General features: G+C 51.8%; 1 long non-coding RNA gene across 1 annotated transcript in view; it reads right to left on the bottom strand.

Annotated features, from left to right (window-relative positions):
• Positions 1 to 26,624, bottom strand: part of LOC110347314 (uncharacterized) — a 376,012-nt gene that overhangs the window by 16,149 nt on the left and 333,239 nt on the right. The window contains exons 10-11 of the long non-coding RNA XR_015441110.1: positions 6,132 to 6,262; positions 1,666 to 1,876 (exon numbers count right to left, since the gene is read on the bottom strand). This is a non-coding gene — a long non-coding RNA (uncharacterized LOC110347314). The remainder of the gene's footprint in view (positions 1 to 1,665; positions 1,877 to 6,131; positions 6,263 to 26,624) is intronic.

The raw sequence follows: 26,624 nt of genomic DNA, 5'->3' as shown, positions 1-26,624 counted from the left end.
TGCCTCTAGACCCCACCTTCCTGTACAAATGGAATCCAACATATTAGATAATGCTTGTGATTTAATGGGTGATTCAATAGCAATTAAACATAGAGGATGATGTAGTCAAACACCAACCATAACTTCGTGTGTTGAACACCTCTGAGAACACTTGTGTAATCTTGGCTGGAAGTAGAGCTGCATTCAGCAGCAGTGAGAGTACACAAGGGCCCTGACCAGAGCTGAGGTTCTAGGTGGAAGGAAACCATCACCACACTTTATCTGTTTCACAGGACCACTCAACAACACCTTGCCAGTGTCCCTTGCAGCATCAAATTTCTCCTGTTCACTGAATTAGAAAATTCTGCTGTAAATTTCTTTCACATATACGAAATGTGCCTGCATGCATGTGTCTATTTATGTAGGAATTCATATGTGCAAATGAAACAAACATAAACATTTTTCGTATATATGCACCTCTGCGATTCTGTGTATATGCATGCATATGTATATATGTATGTGCGTGTGTATATGTGTTATTTGTGTACATGAGTGTCACACATATGAACTGACCCTAGTTCCTTTACAGTGACCATCCTTCATTATTTTCCACTTGTAACATGTTCCTTCAACAGGCTGTCACTGCCAATCTCCTTGGTCTTCTTCCATTATCACCTGCGGCTCTCTGGCCAGGGTGCATTTCCACCATCAACCACAGCAGAGCTTGGTAGTGGTTTCTTCTTGCCAGAGACAAAGGTCTTTTCTCCTATCTTAGCTGTGACCAGTATTTAGTTGCATGATCTTCCACCCCTCTGAAACACTTTCCTGCCTGGCCTGAAGACACCAGGAGTTGCTGGCTGTCCTCTCCTGCGATTGTTCCTCCTCAGTGTGGCTCTCTGGGAACTCCTGGTCAGACCAGTTATTTTCTCTAGTCTCATCTCCTGAATGAAGTAAATATCCAGCCCAAACTTCTTTTTCTGACCTCCAGAGTCATAGATCCAAATGTCTAGGCAAAACTGCGTCCAGACGTCTAAGCACCCCAAACCCAACACAGTGGAAGTCGGGCAATTTCTCCATCTCTCACTTGGCTGCTTGCGTACATCTGCCCCACCTCTGCTAAAGGCAAGTCCCTACTGAAATATTCTTGATTCTTCTCTTTACATCACACCAATTATATCCAGTTCAGAAGAAAAGCCTTTTACTTCAATTTTCAAAATATATTAAAGTGTCCAGCCGCTTCCCAGTACTCCCTTGCTGGCATTTTGCCCCATCCCCCACTGCTTCACCTGCAGTCTGTGCTGCCTGTCTGCTGCATGTATGCTCACACTTCCTGCCCACCATGTCTCTCTCTCTCTCCCTCCCTCCTCCCTCCCCATCTCCCTGTGTATTTCTCCCTGTGTCTGTGTCCCCTCTGGCCTCCCCACCTCTCCAGTCTGTGTTCAGTGCTCAGGATGGTCCAGGTTGTTTGTGTGTGTCCTCCCCTCTGCTGTGACCTGCCACATGGTCCCACTTCATTCAGAATACAGCTTGAGTCCTTACAACAGCCTGGAAAGGGATCTGAAGTCCACACACAGACACATACTGTTCCCAGCGTCGCGTACCCTAAGCCCTGCTGCCACCCCTAGTCACACACCCACCCTGGGCTCTCCCTTGATGTCCCCTCCCCAGCCCCTCATATCCCCTCACCTTTCAGCTCTCGGCTCAAGGATCATCCCATCAGATGCCTGCTGGGCCACTGTATGGAACACAGTACCTCCCACCATCATTCTCTTTGCTGTACAGCACTTGTCAGAACTTGACAAATGATTTACTGTCTGCTGCTCACAGGATGCCAGCTCTCTGAAAGTAAAGATGCTCCATCTTCCTCATTCATCTGAAAAAGCCTTGCTCTAAAACACTTGTTGAGAGAAAGAAAAAGAAAGAGAGAGGGAGAGGTAGATGTTGCAGAGAATGGTGGTGCAGATCACCCCAGCATTTGCCCACCAGCCCCGAGAAATTAGTCACGAGTCCTAAGTCCTGCCTACACCGCACAGGAAGTAGCTCCCCGGAATGACTGACTCCTGAGGGCTACTGAAGGCAGGAGTGAAGAAATGCATGACAGAAGCAGAGCTGGCCCAGGTCCTTCCAAGACCACACATCCAGGTGCTCACAGCCCAGGCTCAATGAATGCATGATGGATTCCATGGGGCCCAGTCCACAGGCCCCCAAGTACACTGCAGGAACATGGCCACCTCTAACAGGTGTGGCTTAGACAGGAAGGAGAGGAGAGCATCTGACTTCCAACCTCCCCCACACAGTTGGTCTTAGCCTTCCGGGTCAGTGTGGGCTCCATGGGCTAGGCCCAGGTGAGATCTCCCCGCTTGCTTTCCAGTGCACGTGGCAGTGGGGTGGGGCACCACACTCTTTCTGAGATTCCTGGAAATGCTTCGCAGGAGCAGGAGTAAGCACTGGGGCCCTTGTCTCTGCATGCCCTTTTGTGCCAATGGGGTGTCATTTGCTGAAGTGTTTGCAGGAGAAGATGACTTCTTTAGACAGGAAATTGGGATTTCTGCTGGCCATTAGCACCCAAAGAGCTCTAATTTAATTATCAGCTGAACAATAGCTTGAAGGGTGTGCTAGGTTTATCAGTGTGTGCATAACATACATGTATATATAATACACACACACACACACATATATATATATGTCAGATACTTATTGGGAAGTGTGATTGTGTTGGAAATGGATGAATGGGGAGCAGATTTGTGGTGGTGGCTTGCAGCTTCCCAATCCAGAGTCTTCACCAGGAGCTTCTCAAAGCCCCACCAGGAGACGCACTTCGTCATCATTAATTGTGAGCAGTATATTTATGAGTTCAGTTGGCTGTTAACAAGTTGGCCCTGCAGCAATTAATATTTATATTTGCAGCACCCAGTGCTAATAATGGACAGCTAACAGGCTTGGTTAATTGGTTCGCCACCCCCATTCTTTTACTGTATCTTTTCTGACCAGTGGAGGCGTCTTTCCTAGGGAATCCTATAATGGGCTCTTCATGTGTTGGTAAATTTAATTACCTTTTTATTGCTATGCAAATTTCTCTTCCTTTAATCTGCTAGCTAAAAAGAAGAATGCTGCTACTGCCTAACTGACTAGTGAGAGTGGAGACAGAGTGGGGGAGGATGCAGCTGCACAGGCATGGGCCAGCAGCACAGGTGTGCAGGGGCAGTGGCCAGCTCCAGTCACTGGGGAAGGAGGGCTGTCCACTGGTGAATTGTTCAGAGGCAGCCACGGGGAGACCAGCTCCTTGGGGAGCATGGAGGCAGGAAGAGCAGGCCACTGGCCTTTGGGGGAGAAAGGGCACTAAAGTGAGAATCTGCCCACATTGGTTCATTCAGGTCTCCAGAGATGGCATCCAGGAGAGGAAACAGGCTAGGAGAAGGAATGTGACAGAATGCAGCCAGGGCATAGCCAGGGATTTATATTGCACAAGGCAGGAGCCATGGGACAACTCTTGCACGCCCCTGCTGCCTCTGGCCCCTGATCTAAGAGGAAGGGCCTCCTTAGTCTGAGAGCTGCTTCTCAGGACATGTAGACAGCACAGAGGAGGGAAGGACCACCTCTCCCTTCACTACCTTTCCCCCCCAGCCTGGGGTCTCTGTACCATACTGGAGGTGCCTGAGTATCCCTCAGGCCAGGACCCTGCCTGCATAGCCCAGGTGGAGTGCCAGGTCCCAGCCCGAGCCAGGTGGGGCTTTGGCGAGGAATCAATGGGCTTGTCAGGTTTCCCCTCATTCTGGCCCCATCTTTTCCATCATTTTGGAACATTCCTGTTGCTAATGTGATAGCACTTCCCAGCCGGTCAGCACAGCAGGGAGAGGTGGTCTTGGCACCCAGGTGTCTCTACCTGTAAGACTGCAAGGGAACTCCATGAAGCCCCCAGGACACTGGAGAGCAAGAGCTGTCCACTTCTCTGTGGCTGTTCTGGGAAGGCCCTAGACTTGCAGAAAATTGATGGGATTTTAAGGGTGGGTTCTGAGGATAAGACAGAACTAGAAGGCTCCACTTGGCCAAGTGGGAAGGGCTGGGCTCAAGGCTGGAGCTGCATAGCCCAGGTCTTACCTGTGCCCCTGCTCCTGAGCCTGCAAGGTATGAAACTCAGAAGCTGCATCATTCCCTCTACCCCATTCCTATTTAAGGTGGTCACACCAAGGGACGAGTTCATGTGTTAGAGCACCATTGTTTAATGACTGAAGACATGATAATTTTAACGTACATTAAGAAACATAACAATTACATCAAACTTATGACTCATGAACCTCACAGATGTCCACAACTTACCAGGCCTGGCCTGCACTCGCTTTTCGTGGCTGCTCCAATTGGGGGCCCTTGCAGCTGCCACTGTCCCCCATCAGGGAGGCAGCTATGCACCCCCATTCCCTGAGAAGTCCTACCTGTTTCTTCTTTTGCACCCACGTGGATTAAAGTATCTTTACACATACACTTGATTTAAAGAAAACTTATGAATAAATCTAAATAAATATAAGGTGATACAGCAAACCTCAGTGAGACGAAATTAATTCAGGTTTAAGAAGTTCAGACTTGAACGGGAGAAACCAGGGGCAGGAATTCGAGCACATGTGCGGGTGTGTGCCTGGGTGTGCCCCTTGCCCTGGGTCCTCAGGCCTTGAGACTTGGACCACCACCCCCGCACAGAGGGAAGCTTTGCTGAGAGGTGTTACACACGCCCTCCCATCCCATAAATCAATTAGCTCCTACAACTGGGTAAACTGTGAGGAAACATTCAATAACTCCCCCTAAATGTTCCATCCGGGCCCCTCAACGGCTCATTAGGTTATATGAGGTGTGGGTAATTACCCGGAGACAGTGTGCTCACTCCCTGCGCCGGTTAATTTCCTCTCCTCAGTTCCCAGCTTCCTTATGGCAAGAAAGATGCTCAGGCCATGGCCACACATGGGTCCGAGTGTGTGCAAGTGCAAGCACACTAGTGTACCTGGGTATGGGCAACCTTACCAGTACCCAGTTCTGTGTGTTCTGCTCACACGAACAAAGGAAACCCAGCTGGAGCAGGACTTGCGCCCCCCCCACCCCCGCCAAACCTTCTGTCTTACAGGAGCCCCAGTTCATTTTCCTCTCTGCAGCCAGGATGAAGGAGCAGCTGCTGGTGCCTCTACTGCAGGCATGAGGGTGGGACAAGAGAAGACAGCAGAGGAGTCCTGCATGCTGGTGAGCACCCATGGGTTGTCAAAAGGTGAAATGAGTCAGTCTTCCTGGAGCACAGTCTGTGTGGTTACGCTGGCCACTGTCACCACTGCAGTCATGGCCAGATGGTGCACTGTGCCTCTTCCAGAGGAGGCTGGTCTCTGAGACATGGCAGCTGAGAGTAACAGTCACAGCTCTCCCTGTCCACTTGCTCACTTAGCCATGCCAGAGTTGATGGGAGCTACATCCTCACTTACAGTAGCAGATCCTGCCACACGGCCTAGGCTCCCAGGTCCAGCGCCCTGCGCCCGGGTCACTGGTGTTCCAAAACTAACCTTGAATAAAGACAGGAGAGGAAAAGCTTTGTGCTTTCATTTACCTGGGATAAAAGGGGAGCTCAGGACACCCAGATAGGTTGCCCAGTGTGCCAGAACCCCAGGCCTTCAAAGTGAGTGCCACTCCCAGGCTGACCAGCACATCAAAGCTCTGATCCTTCCATGTGGCCCTGTTCCTCCCACCTCCTACCTGGGGCCTCCCATCTTCTCCAGGATCCCCAAGAGTTTGGGGGCTCCTTCCCCAAACCGGGGGTGCCTGTGGGTACAAAAGAAACAGGTAGAACTTACTCAGAGAGAGGAAGACACAGTCAGGATTTCTCTATCCATGATGTCTATTTATTTCATGGTGGCTTCCCTGCTGCCCAAGGAAGAGGTTTTGTGCCCCAGGAAGGAGGGTCTGAGCAGGTTGGTCAGAGTAAGGCAGCCCCTCTCTGAGATATGAAGCCTTCATTTCTCCCCAACATGTCAGAGAGTAATTTTGGGCTGTAGGTCCCTTCTCCAAAACAAGGAACTGTTAGACAGTTGCAGGGGTGAGGAGATTCTAAAGTAAGAGACAAGAGGCTCATGGCTGTCACCAGCTCACTGAGAGAACTGTCAGTGTGGTTGCTTACTACTCACCTGGGCATCTCCATGGAGGTTCTGCCCCAGGAGCTGGGGATTCTGAGAGGAAACAGCAGCTGGAGACAGACAGCTTCCAGTTGGTACTAGTGAGCCTGGACAGAAGTCAAAGGTGGCCAGGGTAGGGTTCTCTGAAAGTGAAGGTGACAAATTACCAGGGGCTGAGATGAGGGTCACAGGGGCTAAGTGGCAAGAGGACACCTTCAAGAAGCTTAAGGGCTGTAAAGAGCCAGGCCTTGACTCCTGGCCAATGACCATGGTGCATTCAAGCCCTAGACGGCGAGGAGTGGGGGTAGGAAGGAGGATGGGGCTATCCTGGTCTGAAGACTGTGAAATCTCAGAATCCCAGCCTTGTGACACCAACCAGCTGAGTTGCTCTTTCTGGAACTCCCTCAGGAGGGGACAGTTACCTGCTGCCAGTTGTCATGTTGTCAGACACCCTGATGGCAAGAGGCCTCCTGGTGGCTCAAACAGCCTGAAGCTGGCTCCCAGAGGTGACACACGTTGTCACTAGCTCTGTTTTCTGGGAATTCCTTGGACATAATCCTGGGCCCTGAGTCCTGGGATCCCCAAGATAATCACTCTGAGGGGCAGAGCCAAGTCTACTAAACTGGCCCATGACAGCTGATGGAGGAACTTGAGGGCCAGGTCCCCACACCTGGTGTGAGAGGACAGATGGGTGGTGGTCAAGATGAGTTCATACTGGCTAGGGTGGCCCAAATCTAATGCCTGGTATTCTCATTAGGAAAAGGGAAGGGACAGAAACATGGGAGAAGCTTTCACAGGGACAGAGCCTGGAGTGATGGGCCAAGGACTGCCAAGGACTGCCTTCACACTGGAGCTCAGAAAGGCCCAGAACAGACTCTCCAGAGCATCCAGGAGGATCCACCCCACTCCCACCTTTGATTTCCAGCCCCAAGAGTGGGTAAATCTCTGTTATTAGTGCCCCTCCCATCTGCCACCCAGGAGGCCTTGCAGGAGACAAGAGGGCAAAGCAGAGTTTGCAGCTCCCTCTGGCTACAAGGTCAGGTGAAGTGTCCAGGCATCCTTGAGGTGAAAGAATGGTTTGGGACCTAGAGGAACCACTTTGGTGACTCAGATCTGACCTGCTCCAAGGCTGGCAACACACATGTGCCATATTTGGGAGTATCTGCACAGTGGGGAGCCTGCTATGGGGGAAAGGCAGGCTCAGGCCCCAGGCTGAGCACAGGTTCCCAGTGCTCTGGATTCAGAGAAGGGGGAGGGGGCTGGGATAGGGACGTTGAAGGGCTGTGGCTCCCAGAGGCTTTAGGGCTCCAGAGGAAGGCAGCCTGTCTTGTGTCATCCAGCCTGGATGCCGCAGGCCTGGGCCAAGGATCAGGCCTGTAGTCACATAGATCCCCTCCCAGGCTCACTCAAGGACAGACACCCAGGGAGGTGGTCTTAGCTTCCCCACCCATGGCTCAGGATCCCACCAAACTTTTCCAGAAGGGTCCAGGGCAAGTGCCCTTCTGGAAATGTCTCTCCCCTGAACCCTCCCACCACTGCCTGTCTTCAGCATGTCCCCATGGCCGCCAGCTGGCTGTGGTAATTAGTGGTTGTCTTCCTTGGGCAGCCAATAGTCTCAGTCATTTCTCAGGAAGCTCCCACATCCTTTCTTCATCAGCCACCCATTCACTAAGCCAAAACATCAGCCAGTGGTGAGACAAAGGACATAAAAGGGCAGCTCGCAGCTCCGGCTCTGGACTCACAGCTGAAAGACACTTTAAGAGGCCATCTGGTCAACCTACTTCCCTAGGCACAGACTGGTTTGCATAAAACTGGGTCTTGCAGTAGAGGAGGGCATTGGAGCATCCAGGGCAGATTCTCCCCAGTTCTATGGATCCCAGTGAGGCAGAATTGAATACTCCCAGGGTTTAGGGAGCTCACTTCTTATAAGGGAGCCATTTCACTTTGAACCACCTTCCCTGAACTGCTTTAGCCACCATGACTTCAACCCAGTAGTCCCATTCCTATCCTAGCATTTGTGACCACAGAAAGCAGGTTTACTACATCTTCTCATCAACCCCTCTAGGAAATGCTGATGCTGCTTTGGAGGTGTGCGTGTGAGTGTCTATTCCTCAATCCATGGGCACATTTGCTCACATCCAATCAGCTCTGAGCCCAGGTGTACCTTACAATTGAGGTCTCTACGGTATCATTTGCAGTCCACTTTTCTTTCTAGAACTAGCTAAAATAAGTGCATTTTAAAATTTGCAGTGTCTGAGAACTCAGTGGACACTTGACTTACAAACTCAATTCATTCATGAGGGCTGGTTGTAACTCAAGTTGGTGAATTGAAGGCTCAGGCTCCTCTACACAACCTTCAAAGTCTCTCTCCTGTATACAGATAGATCTCCGTATCCTTAGAGAAACTATTAGCCCCACACAGGAAAGGATGCTGTAATGTTCCTTCCAGAACTATTTAAGGTTAAATCTGTATCTGAGACCATCTGGAAGCACTAGCAGCCAACATTTGGGTCATAACTCAAGACATTGGTCATAAGTTAAAACTAAAATTCCAGTCATAACCCAAGTTGTTTATATGTCAGGCCGGTCGTAACTCAAGGGTCTATTGTTGATGAAGTACAGCCTGTGAATTTATTGGATTGCTTTCCCCAAGGTTGAGGCTGTGCCGAAGGTCACATAGCTAAGAAGTCAGATACTCAGGCCTTGAGCTCCAGCCCTGCGCCTGCAAAGCCTGTGCACCCTCATCCGCTCACTGTGGGCTGCCAGGCTACCCCTAGACTGGCGTAGGACGCTATTCCACCCAGTCCCAGCCAGAAGCCAACTATTGAGGACCCCAGCAGCTCCCTTGGTCCTCAGCCCCAAGTTCTTTGGAAGCAGTGTCCAACCAAGAGAGGTCCTAAGATTTTCCTGAGGGCCCTGATGTGCCTCTGTCATTTACTGCGGAGGAATAATTGAGTTCCGCGCATCCTTTTCCAGTGTCTATCATTATTACTTGGTTGTCACTAGCCACTTCCCTGGTCCCACCTACAGAGTTAAAGGTGGTGCCTGAGCACCTGGTGACTCCCACAAAGCACCTTCAGGGAAACATTTCTTGTCATCTCACAGCACCCCTCGGAGTCCAGCATCAGGGCAGGACTGCCATTCCTGTTTGTCACAAAAGAAAGGCCAAGGCTGCAGTGATGGCAGGGGCCTCCTGCAGTCCTGTCACATTGACCACTTCACAATGCTGGCATTTGTGAGACCTGTCTACAGCGAGCCACAGTCTTCCTCAGCAGGTGGTATCAAGCATCCTGCCTGAAGGAGGGTAGCCGTGAAGGCATCTATGGCAAGCAGGAGGGAGCATCACACACCTTTCTTTGCTGATGCTAAGGCCTGGAGAGCTGTAGGACTCATCCAAGGTCACAGCTCAAGGTCATACCTTCTTACAGTCTGCAGACAGAGAAAGAACCAAAGTGGTTCTGGATGTGAGGGAGATAGTCCCCTATCTCGAGCCTGAGCACACTCTTGACTTGTAGGGTAGAGGTCGCCTCGACTGTTTCAGCTTTCATGAGCTCATGATGCTCGTGGCCATGAACTCCTCACCCTAACTTAGTACATGCAGAAGAGACACAGGGGCCGGAATCCCACTGATCTTGGCTTAATGACCACATTGAGCAAGTCATGAGAACATTTTGACCCCACACATAGCATCTGTGTATGAAGATTCAGTGGCCTGCAACAAGTCATAGCCCCCTTGCTTAGCACAATTATCAGGGCATAGCACAGGATAACTGGAAGCCACTCCTGTGCCTTCCAGCAGCAAGACAACAGGTGCTATGCTGGCACAGCCTCCATTCAGGATGTCTGTTCCATGGCACTCCATAGCTCCAGAGTCCTCACAGGTCAGAGCCACAGACCCCACAGAAACTCCATGGTCTTCCCTACCCTGAACTCAACCACTGCCTTTTAGTCTCACCTGGTCCATGCCTCCCAAAGCCATTGAGCAAAAGCCACAAGTTTCTGTTCCCATCTAGACTTTGTTTCCTCTCAGGGTTTGTGCTTCTGGCCACTCCTGGTCTGCATGGGAATGCAGCTCCAGCACCTGTAAGAGTTTCCCTCGTTGTTATTCTGTCCCTGAAGGACGGGGTGTGAACAGATGAAAACAGGGCCCCCTTATGACACAAGGGGCTGGAGGACACAGAAGAAGGCTTGAGAGATCTGGCTCCACACACTGAGGAAGACAGAGGAGGCAACCCTTTGCCTAGTAGCCAGCGAGCCTCACACTCAGAGAAACAGGCGTATTTGTTAACAATGAAAGCAGGACTCAGTGGTGTCATCACGGGATGCCAAAACCTAGAAATAAAACCTCCTCTCTCATGTCTTGTGAGGCACACTCAACAGCACATTTGCACTAGGGTGGAGAGGCCTAGCAATGAGGTGACAGACAGCATGCAGAGTGCTGGCTGCCCTGACCAGCCTCTTCCTTCCCCCTCCTTCATTGCTCCTGGTACCACAGCTATGGAGCTCAATAGATGGCTGGAAATGTGGAATCCTCATCACTCTTTGCTAGCTGGGCCATTAAGCAAGGCTCTGAGGAGGTACTATGTCCAAGGACCTGGGTGCTGGGGGTTTCTGGCAGCAACAGGGCTGCCTAGGAAGTACTCCTGGAGAGGGTGGAGCAAGTCTGATGGAGCACCCAGAGAACTCAAAGCCCACCTGATCATAGCACAGTGCATACAGTGAAGACCCCAGTGCACACAGAAGAGGTCCAAGAGGATTCATGTGAGGCCCTGAGTGGAGGCAGGCCAGGCCTCAAGGAGGGCGCTGGAGAGCAGGAAAGGGAGGGATCATAGGAATCACTGGAGGGTTCTGCACTAGGCACCAGGATAAGGGACTAGAACCTCTGAGAGTGGTTTCAGACATAAGTCTCAGGAAATCTCCCCTCCAGTAAGGCAGAATGAGGTGACTGAGGTGGACAGAGTATTTGTTGAGGAAATACTCTGTGTTGTATGCCTGTTGGCTGTGTCCTGGAACAAAGGCATCCCTCACAGGGCTCAGCATCTTCCTTTTGCCTTGTGGAATGACCCCCAGGAGCAGAGCTGAGGGAGGGGGTAGGTTTGTCCTGGTGGGCTGAGAGACCAGGCCAGGCAGGGGAGAATCTATCCAAAGAAACAGACATGGAACGCTAGGGGCTTCCCATTCTTGATCTCATGCCAGGCTTCAAGGGCCTCTCAGCCCATTTGACACCCAAGAGGCTGAGAAGGCCAAAGTCTTGATTTCCGTATCCAGATCTTTGTCCAAGAGCACAGGGCTGCTTGGCCAGTACCCAAAGGCAAGATCACATGTGGGGAGGACAGGCAGGGATGGAGGAGGACTGGGGCCACAGAGGCTGAGTCCTCAGCCCCCTCCTCTCCCCCAGTGAGGTGCCTCCCCACCCCAGGCCTCCTCAGGTGCCCTCTGAGCACTGTTCCTCTCCTGCACCTGCACCCCTCAGTTCCCGCCTTGTTCCACAGAACTCAGGCAAGGCTTCTGACCCAGCATAGCAAAAGAGGGTCAACCAGTGTTTGCAAAGGTGACTGGATGTCATTATAGTGGACAGCTCCTGATACGGTGGCTCAGGGTAGGGGAATGAATGTGACTGTTCATTGAGCTTGGCTCACAAGGCAGCACCAGCACCCAGGAAGCCTGGGGTTGGAAGTAAGTCCTGATAACTCCATCTGTAGTTGTGACTTAGCCCATGAGCTGCGCAGGCTGGTGCAGAGAGGGCTGAACCATCCCTGATTTGGGTTCTGTGTGTTTTATGATGCTTTGACATCTGACCCGGGAGAGCTGCCCTCCAAGGCCTGCCGGCCCTAGAGAAGGGGCACTCACTAGAGCGCACTCATCAAACAGCCAGCTTCTCCTTTCACCAGGTGCCCTGTGCCCTAGGCCACCCCTCACATACTACCACCAGGTTCTGGCCACCCAGGGACCACTCCTCTAGCCCAGAGCCCTCCAAAATTACTCCAATGGGCAGACCTAGGGTCTGTACCTGCCTCGCCTTCCCTTTGCATGTTGGTGCCCATGCTTGCTGTCGTCCACTGCCCCCTGACCAGCCCAGGGCTTCCCTATGGCTACAATGGCAGATCAGTCATCCTGTTTCCCTGGCTCTGACAGGACTTCCTCCTCCATGGCAGTGATTCCATTTCTGTGTGTCCTACCACCCCTGATTTAAACAAACCCCTGACACATCTTAAAGGCCTCCTAACTCTGTCCATATGCTCTCCAGGACACGTGCTGCCCAGATTAAAAAGGAAGGACACGCATACCACAGGGAGCCAGAGGGCCTGGTCAAGGTCCCAGGCTGTCAGTACCAGGCTCTCCCTGAGCTCCCTTCCAGTGCAGGAGTCAGAAGCACAGTGTCACCTTCCAGCACGTGCAGCTGAGTCTGGGGCTCATGGCCATGGCTTAGCCAACCAAACCAGTGTCCTGGCAAATGCAGATCAAGAGCGGTTGTCTCCTTGCTCTTCACTCCATTGGTGGTTTCCTTTGCTGTGCAGCTTTTTAAATATAGTATAGTCTCGTTGTTTATTGTTGCTATTATTTCTTGGGCAATTGAAGTTCTGTTCAGAAAGTCCTTGCTTATGCTTATGTCTTAAAAGAGTTTTACCTATTTTATCTTCTAGCAGACTCAGTGTTTCTGTTTTTGTATGTAGGACTTTGATCCATTTTAATTTGATTGTAGAGTGGGAGATATAGGTCTAGAGTCATTCCTCTGCATTTGGATGTCCAGTTTTCCCAAAAGCATTTGTTAAAGAGGCTATCTTTTCTCTAGCATATGTTTTTGGCCCCTTTGTCAAAGATCAGATGGCTGAAGGTGCCTGGGGTAGTTTTTGTATCCGCTATTCTGTTTCATTGATGTACACGTCTGTTTTTGTGCCAGTACTGTGCTGTTTTTATCACTATAGCTTTGAAATATAACTTGAAATCCATGATCCTTATGCCTCCTGTTTTGCTCTTATTGCCTAGGATTGCTTTTGCTATTCTGGGTCTCTTCTGGTTTCATATAAATTTTAGGATTATTTTTTCTAGTTCTGCAAAGAAATCTGTTGGCATTTTGATTGGGATTGCATTAATTCTATATACCATTTTGTAGGAGTCTGCAGGGAGTGTGGGTGACAAAGCCCATTCCAGACGGTGTCCTGCTCCTAGCCCAGTGCCCTGCCCCCTCAGAATCTCCCAGCCTGAAGGGAGCCAAACATGAGTTTTGGCTGGCCTTATGGAGGCAGCAGTTAAAAGCCCAGGCTGCCACAGTGTGCAAAACCTTCTGGCTCCTCCTTTGTGATTTGCAAGCTAAAAATAAAGTCCCCGGGGACCCCAGTCGCTACCATTGTGGCTGCTATTGAAACGTGATGAGCGCCTGATCAAAATTATTATGCATTGTTGACAGGGAGGCCACCCAGCACTTATCTCCCAGCGATTTTAAAATAGTGCCTCTTCTTTTTGTGCCAGGGCAAAGCAATAATTTAGATAATTGGACTCCGAAATGAGTTGGAGGCGAGTCGCCGTGGCTTAGGGCCTTCTGTGATACTTGGTCTTTGTATGAAAAGATTGGAGACAGACAGAGAATGCTGCCTCTCACAAAGAACTGGGTAGGATGCATCTCTCAATGCGAGGCTGTCACTCTGAGGTACCTGACTGCTGGAATGCGCGCTGTGGGGCCACCTGGCTGGGTGGCCTCCAGACCTTCAGGGCTTCCTTTCTGCCCCAGGATAGAGGGCAGGTGGGGGCAGCTGGGAGGGCCTCTGTCTGCAGGGGTGGATGATGATGCACTCCTAGAAAGACCCTTCCCTGCCCATCCTGAGGGCCAGGTAGATGACAGGGATGAAGCTCCTGGCTTTGGGAGCAGCTCTCTTTCCCTCACCCTTGCGCTATCTTGGGGATGTCTCCTTCCTCACTGGAAGTCAATGAGAAACAGGAACATGACTGTGTCCATCTCTCTCCGCCAACCCTAACCAAAACACCAACAACCTCAGAATACGAAGTGCCTTATCTCTGCCCTGTCCACCTGCACTGCCTTGCCACCCTGCCCCCTCATCAGGATGAGGCAGTCTCCCTGACTCCTTGCTGCCCTCCTGGAGCTCCTTCCCGATGCCTCCTCAACTGCACACCCACTTTCTCTCTACCAAGAACAGAGCGATCTTCCTGAAACACTAATGAAGAGAAGCCACTCCTCACTCCTGTCCTACAAGCCAGGACATCCTCCCAGAACGCGAGCCTCCTTCACCTGCCCAATCACCCCAGCCTCCTCAGCCACCCCTGCCCCTCATCTCTTTGGCTATGAGAAGGGACTTTTGTCCTGTCCCAGCCTCCCTGACTGACATGCCCGCAGGCTCTCAGCAGGGTCACCAGATGAAACAGGATACCTGGTTAAGTGTGCAGCTCCTATAAGCAACAAATAGACTTTGAGCATGAGCCTGTCCCAGATGGAGACGTTCTAAGGGCCATAGTCAAGATCCTCTGCAAGACTCTAGGCCTATTCCTGCCCATGTTCCTTCTTCTTCTAGTCCATGCCTCTGTCCCAGGTGTCTCAACTCACCAAACCCAGCTCCCTAAAGCTCCATGTCCCTTCAGGTGAGGCAAGTCCCAGATGGAATTCCTGACCTTCCCACCTTTCCTGGATGCCCCTCGACCTAAGAGGTCATGTCTGGAAGCCCTGGGATCTCTTAGAGGCTCAGGAAGCCATCATAGGAAGGGGCCTGAGCCGCCCAGAGAAGAGGTGGTGGTTACATTGGTGCCTCCCTGGAATGGCCTAAGGAAGGGTTGGTAGAGATGATGGAGGCAGCTAGGGTAGCACAGGACCCGCCCTGCTGTCTCCCAACAACCCACTCAGCAAATATCCTGACTCCCAGGTTCGGGCTAGAAACTCCACAACTGAGGGAGCATGGGGATAGTTTCTGTCACCTGCTACCTCTACCCACCTGAGGATTCTCCACTTCCTGCTCCTCTTTACCTCCCTGTTTCTGTATCTGAGGCTCCTTTACCTCTGGCCCTTCTCACCTGAGCCACACTTCACCTGTAGTTGGTCTAGGATGGTCTGGGACTTAGAGACTGACACACCTGAACATGCTGAGGAAGGCTATGCCTAATCACACCATGCAGTCCCAAACTGCAGTGAGCCTCACCTACCCAAGGCAGCAGTCTCATCTGGGACTCGGTTTCCTCTTTCCCCAGTCTTCCTGTCCAGTCCCTCATTGCACCCTGGAGTCACCACCAAGCAAAGCAGCAGCCCAAGATCCTGGTCTCAGAGTCATCTGGGACAACCCCAGGCACACATCCATAAATCTTGTCTGTCCTCATCCCCCACACCCAGCTCCTCACAGTCCCAGCCCCGCTGCCCCTGCTCCTGCCTGCTCACTCTCCTGTCTCCACTGTCTCCACACTACTCATGTCCCCGCCATGTGTCAACAGCCTCTCAGCCTTTCAAAATTCATCTTGTACCACCATGCATTTTCTCTCTGTAGCCAGAATCTTTTGGAAACACAAACCACCCATGACTTCCTTTGCCTAGATGTACATCCAGGCTCCTCATAGGAACCACCAGGGCAGGTTCCGGCCTTTCCTCCAGCCAAGCTCCCCTCTATCCCAGGGCTTTTACATAGCTGCTCTTTGGGCCTGGACCAACAGTCCTCCAAGGCACAGCTGACTGACCAGCCCTCATGTCTCCTCTTAACCATGTCCACTCCAACAGTCCCACCTAACATTCCCTCCCTCACCCACTTATCTTTGTCCACACAGCTTGGCCATAGCACTGATTCCAATGTGTCACCGGTTCTTAGGCCAGCACACATGTGCACGCATGCTTGTTTATGGTGAGGGAGCCCCAGGGTTTGAGCTTTGTGAGGGCAGGCTCCGATACATCTATCGCCTCTGTGTCCCAGCTCCTTGACCCATGTTTGCTGTTGCTCTTTTTAAGAGCGTGGGTACAAGACAGAGAGTGAGCAGCTTTTTCCTGGGCCATGCTAGGCCATAAATGCCAGAACAATGTGCCTGAGCTCCAGTTCTGCTGGCTATGGCCAGAGTGGCTCTCTCCCTTGGGGACGGCTACCCCAGGCTGGCAGCTTGGCTCAGAGGCCCTCGAGTATGTGCAGAGGAAGCTCTGAGATAGGAGGCAGAAGTCAAATGCTCCCTGTCCTTTCCGGGAAACTCAGTGTCACCAGCTATACAGTGGGAAGTAAGGATCTCAAAAAAGGACCATTGGAAAGTACTCCTGATAGTACCAAGAGAAGTCCCCAGCTGAGGACCAGAAGAGTAATTCTCAACTTTTTTTTAATAGACTTTTTTTTTTTTTGGTACGGGGGATCAAACTCAGGACCTTGCACTTTCGAGGCAGGCTCCGGAACCACTGAGCTAAATCCCCAGCCCAATAGACTTTCTTTTTAAGAAGAGTCTGGATTCACAGCAGACTTGAGAACAAAATTCAGAGGCTTCTCCTTTGGCCCCTCAACTCCCCTTTCATCAGCACCCTGCACCAAGGGTGCACTGGTTAAAACTGAATCTGTGCCCATACATCAGTCTCCAAGATCCCTACGCATCAGGCCTCACTCATGGCATCAACTCTTTGTGGCTGGGACATACATGCAATGGTATGTGTCCACCATTACAATGTCACACGGACCCCTGATAATCCTCTGTGCTCCACCTATTCATCCCTCTCCCCACAGCCCTAACAACCACTGAGATTTTCCCATCTCTGCCATCTCAACTGCTCCAGACATCACTGAGCTGGAACCGTACAGTCAGCCACTCTTTCAGACTCTCTTCTGATTAATCAGATGCCTTCCACTACATGGGGCCCTGGCAGAGTCTCACAAGACCAAAAGGGCAGGGGCTGGTCTGCATCACACCCTGCTTCACCTCCTGCTACAGAATTTGACCTCCAACTATTGGCTCAGCGTTTGCTGTCCTGGAAGTCAGCTCAGTCTGGCAGGATGTGAGCTGGGTGGTCCACCTGTTCACAGTCCTGCTGGGTCTCCGCTGATGGTCCACCGTGCTGGCCCAAAAGGCCAGCTTTACTCACAGGCCCTGGGAGAGCCTGCAGGACCTCATCTTGGAAGAACCTCCCTGCCACTCTGCACAGGGCCACCACACTTGCCTCGCTGCTGTGTGAGGTGGTGTGTGTCTCCAACACACTACCCACCGACGCCCCGTGGTACAGAAATGAGACCCACGCTCGGCCAACCTCAGTCTCCCACTGCCATGTGGCTAAATTCCCTCTTCATTTTCCACTAAAGTCCCCATGGAAAAATAGAAAGTCAAAAACATTTCATTTAATACTCAAAAAAGTCTCAGCCAGGCGCATACCTGAAATCCTAGCACTCAGGAAGCTGAGGCAGGAGGGTTGCTGCAAGTTTGAGACTACCCTGGGCTACATAGTGAGTTAAGGCCAGCCTGGAATAGCAAAATTCTGTCTCAAAACAAACAAACAAACAAAAACACCTCAAAAAATTATCATGAGGGATATATTTGCTGATAGGAAAACCTGTACGTTGAAAGTCAAAGGATAAGTCACCTGCCCAAAATTTCAGAGTTCTAAGTGAGAACAGAGATTCAGATTTGGGGAGTTCACTTGGGAAAACCCCAATCCAACCACATATAGGCTGGGGTTTAAACCACCTCTGTCACTTTCTATTTCCAGTGTGGCTCTGGGAACACTAGCTGGGCATCCTGAATTCCATTGCTTTGACAGTACAGTATAAACCACAATAACATGGGAGTGGGCATAGGCTCACACTAGATACTTCATAAAAACATCTGGCACACAGTAAGCAATCCATTCACCTATCCATCCACCCACCCATCCACCCATCCATCCATCTACCTATCCAACCCTCCATCCATCTATCTACCCACTCGTCCATCCATCCATCCACCCTTTTCTCCTTCCTTCATCCCTTCCCCAATAGTAACAGGCCAGAACTAGACCATTTTGTACCAAAGACTGATGCACAGTTAGTGGCAAAACCAGGATTCAAAGCCAAGTCATCTGATAGCAACCTTTCCCATTTCCCTGAACTGAGGCATAGAAAGGACTGTGGCACAGTGACTCGAGGCTGCCCTGTCCTTGGGCCGGAGTGGATGTTTATCCTCAATGACAAGGGATTGGCCTTAATGTTTGTGATTGGTTTCCAGAGGCCCTTGTTTTCTTCCCTTCCTGCCTCCCTCCTGGCCGGGTGGAGCCTCATAGCTGAAGATGGCCCAAGAGTGCTGTGCAGAAGAGGCTCGCAACAAGCGCAGACTGGAGCATCAACTTGCTGGTGCAAGACACTCCTCCCCCTCCATCAACTGCAGCAAGGAAGGTGCTGAGGTGTGGCCATGTGGTCAGACCTGTAGCAAGCAAAGTGTCCTGCTGACCTTTGAAGGTACAAGAAGGAGACATGGGGCTGCTGTTATACCACGTAGAATGGTGGACATGGTGACGCCATCCCTGCAGGGAGTGTCTTAATGCTCTCCTTACCTCTGCAGTTATCTGCAAGGGCTACAGGAGCAAATTCTCACAACCTAGTGGTCTGAAGCAACAGTGATTCTTTCCCTCATATTTCTGGAAGCCAGAATTTGGCAGTTGGTTCCCTCTGCAGGTCCTAAGGGAAGGTTTGTTCTGGCCACCCTCCCAGCTTCCAGTAGCTGCTGGCCATTGCCTGGGCACTCTTAGGCCTGTGGGGTATTCCAGCGTCTTGATTTCTGCTCCTGTCTTCCCATCCTCTCTCTCTTTTCATCCTCAACTCTGTTCATAAGGACACCAGCCCTTGGATTTAGGACCTGCCATGAAGCCATCCACCATGATCTCATCATAACTCATTACATCTCAAAGCCATCTTTCCATGTCACAATCTGACCTACTGGTGGACATGAGATTTGGAGGGATGATGATGTTCGACCCAGTAAGAGCTCCCAGGCTTAGCTCAGGCCTATGAACACATCAAGAAGATTTGCTCCTGCCACACCCTGCACAGGCACTGGCCAAGGAGACAGGGATGGAGAATGCTACAGCAGGCAGCACGCTAGAGACAAAGCATTTGGAGGAACTCAATCTGATAGCAGAAGCAAAGGAGTCTCAGACAATCTCAGTATAGTGCAGAATGTCCAGGCAAAGTGACCCTGAGTCCCAGCTACAGTGCACCATGTATCTCCTGCCTCTCTGCCTCCTGCACCAGGTCAGGGCTGGCACCAGGAGGGGCTCCAGGACTGCTGCCAGGACCTGTCACCCACTCACTCACTGCTCCCACATCTCTTGCCATCCTTACCATTTGCAGAGACCATCTGGGAGTGATAACAGGCCAGGTTTGCATGGCGGCTGCCCAGCTGGCAGGGCTAGCAATTCGCTCAGCAGCCATGGCTCAGGCCCCAGCCACTTGTGAAGCCTGTGGCTCTCACTCACCAGGCCATCCATCTAGCCCAAGTCCCTGTGCACACGTCAGCCCCACTCACAACTTACAACTCTCACTGGTTCCCAACCCAAGAACTCCTGATGGGCCAGGGCAGTGGGTGCTGTCACTTTCCCCAACACCCATCTATCTGCTGGACCTGGCCACGGTCCTCCCCTCCAGGACTGTCATCTCCCCAGGCCTCCTGGAGGAGGGGCTCGTCATCCCTCCTAAGATTTCAATTAGTACAGCTGACCCAGCAGCCATCCTGGGACCCACAGTTTGAGAGGGACACGGACATGGGGATTGACCAGTGCAGAGAGGTCAATGACAGACACCTGTGAGGAGAGGCAAGGTCAAGGGGGAGACAGGAGGAAGATGCTCCTCTAGGCAGAAGTTGCTGAGACTGAGGGAGCAGCAAGGGCTAGGATCATCTTCGTGGTGGCCACTGCTGGCACTTGTATAATAGAATACATTGTGTTGTCACAGTGTGGTGACAACTGACCTCAGGGCACATGGTGTTCCTACAGGGAGTGCAGGAGGCCAATCCTGAGGGATCTGGAGGGAACAGCCAGGACCAATGGGGAACATTGCAGAGATCAGAGTGCAATGATCATGAGCTGGTGATAATCCCACCATCAGGAAATCACTCAAGAAGAGCCCAGATACTAGGCGTCCCAGCCCCACTGCCATGCACTACACGGGACTTAGTTTCATGGATTTTTCCCTATGAGCTCCTGACTATTGAGATAATTCTCAGAATTTATTCTCAGTCCATGAAGCTTAGGCTGCCATAAGTCAATCAATCAGGTGGGGAAAAATGCCTAAGGTGTCCACTGGGTCCCTGGGGAGACCAGGAGACCTTGGCTGCAAAGCTGCTCCCCTCCCTAGGAACTTCACAGGAGGGGATCCCCGACGTCCCTCGAGCAGTCCTTTGAAGCGTGATGATCTCAGGAGCTGCATGAGCACTGAGTCCCCACGTCTGACCCCCTTCTCACTTTCCAGGTGTCTTGGAATGGAAGGATGGGGGAGGGGCTGCTTGGCCTTCAGGCCCAACCTGTACATCCCCCAAAACGGCAGTAGGAAAAGGAGGCTAGAAGCCATAGGAGCCAGCAGAGCCCACAGGAATGTGACCACAGTGTCACTTCCAACTTGTCCCTGGCCTTACTGAGTGTAGGAGCCAAGAAAACAAATTAATCTCTGTAAGCCTATTTCCTAACCTGTAAATTGGGGATAATAACAGGAACCCATCCCAGAATGCAGATTACATGAGATGCTCATTTGGGCAAGGCACTGGCTCAACAATGGAAACCACTGTTACCCTGAGGATGGGCCTAACACTCACCTCCTCTGTTTCTGAGCACTCTATGGCTCCCCAGTGCCACGGGACTTCTGCCAATGCCCTCAGCCTGGGACTCAGGCCCTTTTGGGTGGCGCCTGGTTGCCTGTCACACAGCTCCCCCTACAGCCTGAAGCACATCAGCTTCCCCATCTCTACTCCCAGTTCCTGTTAAGCTTAGCCTTTAGCATTGCTCAGGTCCTGCTGGGTGGGGTGACAGGCTTCTCCCCTTGGTTCCTCCACACAGCATGGCAAGAGCTGCCAGTGCCTGATGATTAGGGTCCCATGGATGCTAAAGCAAATGACCGCACACTCGGGGGCATGGAATAGTGGAGAACAGCAGAGAATTGGCTCTGCAGGCCACAATCTGATGTCAAGGTGCCACAGGGCTACGCTCCTTCCTGCCTCTTCCGGTAGCTCCAGTGGCTCATGCCTTCCTCAGCTTATGGCTGGATCACTCCACCCCCTGCCTGTATCTTTACACGGCCTTCTCTTGCCCTCCATCTTCTACGTGATGGTGGTCACTGGATTTAGACCCACCTGGATAATCCAAGATGACCTCCTTGTCTCTGGACCCTCAGTCCAATTACGCCTGCAAAGACCTTTGGTCCACATAAGGGCACATTGGCAGGTACAAGGGTTAGGATGGGGCACACAAGCTTGGGAGCCCCCTGCAAGCACACTGCCACTCCTGAACCTGCACCTTTGTGCATGGCTTTGTCCCAGTCAAGTGTTCAAAAGTGCCACTGTAGATATGCCCTGTGGAGCCACCCTCCCGAACTGATAGTTCTCACACAGCACCAACCAGTTCCCAAGCTCTGAAGTGGGAGAGCTCCCAGCACCAGACTTAGCACAAGCTTCCAGAAGGTTCCTCTGTGGGATGAATTTCACTTGCCTACCGCACAACTGGCTGCAAACTTTTTCTTATCATCTGGCTACCCTCTCTTGCCTTGTTACTGAACTCCCTGCCTTCCCTCCTGGATCCTTCCTAGCAAGCTCCCTGTGCTTGGACCCTCTCCACAAAGTCTGTTCCAGGGAGCCCTAAAGGGTCCCTCTCCTGCAGCCCTCAATTCCTTTTGGTGCACACTGTTTCTGTACCTGTTTCACTCACTCTCTTAGAATGGGTCACCCAGGTACACACATGGCCCATGAGCATAGTCATAGCACCCAGTCATTCATTGGGAATATTGAGAAATAGGGAGAGAAGAATAGACTTGGCAAGATGGAAATGTACACAAGGAGAGATTCAGGAGGGACCAGACAGGAGAAACCCCACTCATGCACCTTCTTGGCTGGTGACTACTGTGTTTTGGATGTTATTGGCATCAACTATGTTCCAACACACTACAGATGAAAGGTGTTGCTCCCAAGACGCATGGAGGGAGTCACCGGAAGTTGCTCCCCAAGGTCCCCAGCTCAGCCTGAAGCTCCTATGTACCCAGCTCCTCCCACAGGGACTCCCTTGTAACAGCTCCTGTACCCCAGCCTGGCACTGGCCTCCTGGCTGGACCCCCTGGCTCAAGTGGGCATGGAGGGCCTGGGTGTTCTGTGGTTCCCACTGATGGCCTCATTGTCACCATGAGGGCATCACATGGCCATGGGGCTGCAGGAGAGGCCAAGCAGGAGTTGAAGTGAGAAAGCTCCCAGACAAGCTGCGTTACTCTCTCTGGGGAGTGGACACGGAGGATACAGGTACCAGTGGCTCTCTGGAGACCTCTGGACCCACAGTCATAGGGTCATGGGCAGCCTGACTGTACTCATTGCCCATCCTATAGGTACCACACTCTCCTGTCTCCCTACCACCCACTACAATCATTTTCCCATGACAAGCAGCAAGCTCTGACTTCAGGCTTTGGCATGGACACAGGATAGTTACTGTTGCAGCTACTTTGTTCAGGGCCACGGCTGCCTTAATGGAGGCCCTAGCCTGGCCTCAGGCACAGACGTTCAGACAGTTGGGAGGGGAGAAGGTCGTGCTGCTCCCAGCCCTGAGGGCCTTATCACACAGACCTGAGCAGGCCAGGCAGCCCCAGGCGCAGACTGTGGGCCTTCACTTCCATAGCACAGATGCAGGTCCTATGACAGTGGGTGAACCTTCCCCCTCCACCTCTCAAGGCCTGGGGGCTATGAGTACCCAGAAATCTGGCTGTCTTCACAGGGCAGGTGGCAGAGCTGGGGGCAGGGGTACACATTTAAACACCAGGTGTGCTGGCTGGACACAGACCTCCCCCAGGGCAGGTATTCCAGACCTAGGCCAGGTCAAAAGAAGAGGCTTGGCCTTGGGTCACCCCATGGGCACTAGAGGACACTCAGTAATCCTGTGCTCCCAGTGGCTGGACTAAGCAATGAGAACATGAGACAGGATGTCCTGTTCTTTTGACCCAAGTCAGAGCCTTCTAAGGGTGAAATGCAGGCAGTCCCCCCCACCTGACCTCACCCCCAACTCAAGGAAAATTGGAGGAGCACCTTTATATTGGGAGCAAGGCCTATAGAAGTGGGCAAGGCTGCGGGAAGTAGGAAGGCCAGGTTGTGGGAGGGGGTGGGACTTTCTGCAGGACCTGGACTCCTACCCCAGTGCTGACCAGCCAGGGGCCATTGGTTTCCCCTAACAGAACTGGAGCACTCCTGGGGGAGTCCAGTGTTCCCTCTCTTTGGTCCTCTCTGAGCCCCTCATCCCAGGTGAAGAGTGCACCATCACGTGCCGTAGAGTATGTCCAGCTGAGATCTGAACAAGGCTCTCGGACCTCTGCTCATCCTTCTTCCTGCCCTGTCAGGTCAGTCCCACCTCCAATCCTAGTGGCCAGAAAGCAGAGCAGGAGGTGGCCTTGGGAGAAAGGCCAAGGCTGGAGCCAACTGTGACTGTCTCCCGGGGCCCAAGGGAAATGCTGGTCTGGTCCAGATTCTACCACATGTTCTTCCTTCTCACTAATCTCAAAGCCATTAGGTTCTCCTAAGAGAGAAAATTACGTTCAGAGTGACCTCCAGAGGCAATAACAGCGATATGAAGGTACCTGTAACTCCTTGACCTTTCCCTTCAGGGGCTTTGGTACAGCCAGCTGCTCCCTCTTCCTCCTCCTACTAAAGAGGAGCCTTGTTGGGGCCTGGGTCAAGCCACACAGGAGCATTTAGGGAGAAAATGCAGCCTGTGAATGCTGCTCATGGCCATGGCTTTATGGTGTAGCTGATAAGCCAGTGAAGAGTTGGGTCCTGGCCCACTGTGATGTCAGGGACACTGGCAACACTGGGCTGTGATCCTCCAGAGTGCAAAGTGGAGAAGCAGTAGAAGGAGGCTCTGGGTGAATGAGGGAATGTAGTGGCTGGGGCTCTCAAGTCTAGGGCCACATGCACCCCACAGGGGGGCTGGAATTTTCTTGGGCTTTTGTGCTGCCTTAGACGATAGGTCAGGAGGCCCAAGGAGGGGGCCAGGACTTGCTCAGCCAAGATGCTACCCACACATTTCCCCCACATCACCTCATTGCATCCCAAGACCTTTTGACCCTGGTGTTGTCCCAGCTGTGAATGACCTGGGGTGACCAGAGCTAAAGGACTTGTCAAGGGTCACAGGCATATCCAGGGCAGGCCTGGATGTGAGGCAGGTGTGACTTACCCCTGGGTATGCTTTCTCCTGCCTCAGCAGGCCTGTATGAGTGCCTGAGAGAGCAAAGTGGTTAGGGGGAATTTATGCCTCCTGCCTCTCATAAGGAACTTTGTCCAACAGCATGCATGATTCTTGAGATTATGCTTTGGCAAAAGATAGGGTGGCATCCTTCAAATGGAGTTTCTTATTATATCCCTCTATAAAGCCGGGGACATAACATTAAATCACAGCCTTGGGAAGGAGGCAGTTTGGAGCCAGAAAGATATACAGTGAGCATATCTCGTTCTGGTGGTTTAACCTAACCCTGGGACCACATCATTAACACTGTGTTTAATGTCCTGGATCTAGGGACATAAAACAATCCATGCTATGTTTTTAAACATTGTTAAGAAGTAAGGGGCTTCATGATATTGTTTCCATAAGTGTGTATTTATTTTGTATGGAAATAAAAGGAAAGCTTTTTTTTTTTTCCAGATTCTCTTCACCACCCCTGCCCTCCCCACAGCACAGATGTGTGCAATTGCAGACTTCATCTCAGCACCAGATATGGGGTGCTGGGTGCACTGGTGCCAGAACACAAATCATTCATTTGCCCATGTGTTCATTCATGCCATAAATATTTGCTGAACACCTAGTGGGGGTGATGGAGCAAGGAGACCAACAGGCTCCGTGTCATCATCATGGAAAGCAGGAGCCACAACAGGCCTCACCAGCGGTAATGACCCCATGACTGACTGAGTTCTTGCTAGCATGTCTTCCCTGGAGCACCCACGTGCATGAGCCCAACAGGCAAGGACAGGGGCAGATCGCCAGGGAGGAACATCTATGCCCTCGCAGGGAGAAGCTCCCAGATACACAGTACACAGAAGATGCTGCTACACAGCAGTGTGTGCGGGATGACACTGGGAGATGTGCCACCAAGAAGGGCTGTGCACAGGCTTCTGCAGGAGCATATCTGCCTCTGGGGGACAGACAGGTGTCAGGAGGATGTGTCCCAAAGCAATGACAGCTTGGCAAGAGAGAGGAGGTCGTCAACTTTCTCTGTAGACTTCGAATTGTGTCTTAGTTGGCTTTTAGTTGCTGTGGCCAAATACTTGGTCTGCACCACTTACAGGAAGAGAGGTTCACTGGGCTTGGTTTTGGAGGAAGCAGTCTATAATCAGCGGGCTCCAAGGCAGAGACATCCAGGGCATGGTGGAGGAAAGCTGCTCACCTCGTGGTGGCCAACAAAGCCAAGAACAGGAAGAGTCAGAGAGAGAGAAGACTGGGCCAGGGGCAGGAATCCACCCATCCAGGTCATGTCCCCAAGGACCCACTTCCTCCAATGATCCCCAGCCTTCGAACAGCACATGCAGTGTGAAGTCACCAGTGGGTGAATCCATGGATGGATATGGTGCCCCTACGACCCAATCACCTTCCAAAAATCCCCCCTCTGAACACATGAGACTTTGAGGGGACATTTTTTATGAGAACTGTGACACAGTTTTTATAGTGAGAATGAGTTATTTGTACAGTGAAGAATAAATGAAGTTACAAAGAGAAATGAAGAGCAAAGAAGGAAGATCCCAGCAAACCTTGCCAGCCACCCAGGGCTGAGTGCTTTCACCACATAGTATCTGGTGCTGCCGGTGCCACGGACCTGAAGTCCCAGAGCCTGGTTTTCCAAGGGGTGGTAGGGCATAGACATCCCAAGGATACTCCAAGGTCATAGATCACGTGGGTAACAGAGCATCTCCCTTTGAGTCCCTGGGCCTCTGATGTCGGTACTTCACCCTTTCCTCTATGTCAGGCATATTGCTATTTAAAGGAACTAAATAAAACATGTTGTCAACAAAGGCAAGTATCCCGGTCCTTGCCCAAGTGACCATTTGGGTCAGAGTATGTTAGAGGGGTGGCTCTGCTGAGCCCCCACTGCAGCTGCACCTCCAGGCCCCATCCATGCCTTCTGTATACCAAGGACCCACGTCTGGAGCCCATGGTTGGGTCTTGTCTCACCATCATCATATGCCCATGAGTCAGGAACTCACAGGAACTCCAGAGGAACCTGCACTCTGGGAGCGCAACAGCTTCTCCAGTACCCGAGGGCCTTGGCTGCATGGGAGAAGGGCTAACACACACTTTCGGGGCTGAGGGTCACAACTCTGCCTCAGCAGAAACCAGCTAGGAACAGACTGCACATGACAGAC

The sequence above is a fragment of the Heterocephalus glaber genome, unplaced genomic scaffold (genome assembly GCF_053883595.1).
Source record: "Heterocephalus glaber isolate CG9 unplaced genomic scaffold, H.glaber_assembly_v1.0 deba00000281, whole genome shotgun sequence".
NCBI classification, from domain to species: Eukaryota; Metazoa; Chordata; class Mammalia; order Rodentia; family Bathyergidae; genus Heterocephalus; species Heterocephalus glaber.
This window is presented reverse-complemented; position numbering and strand designations above follow the sequence as displayed.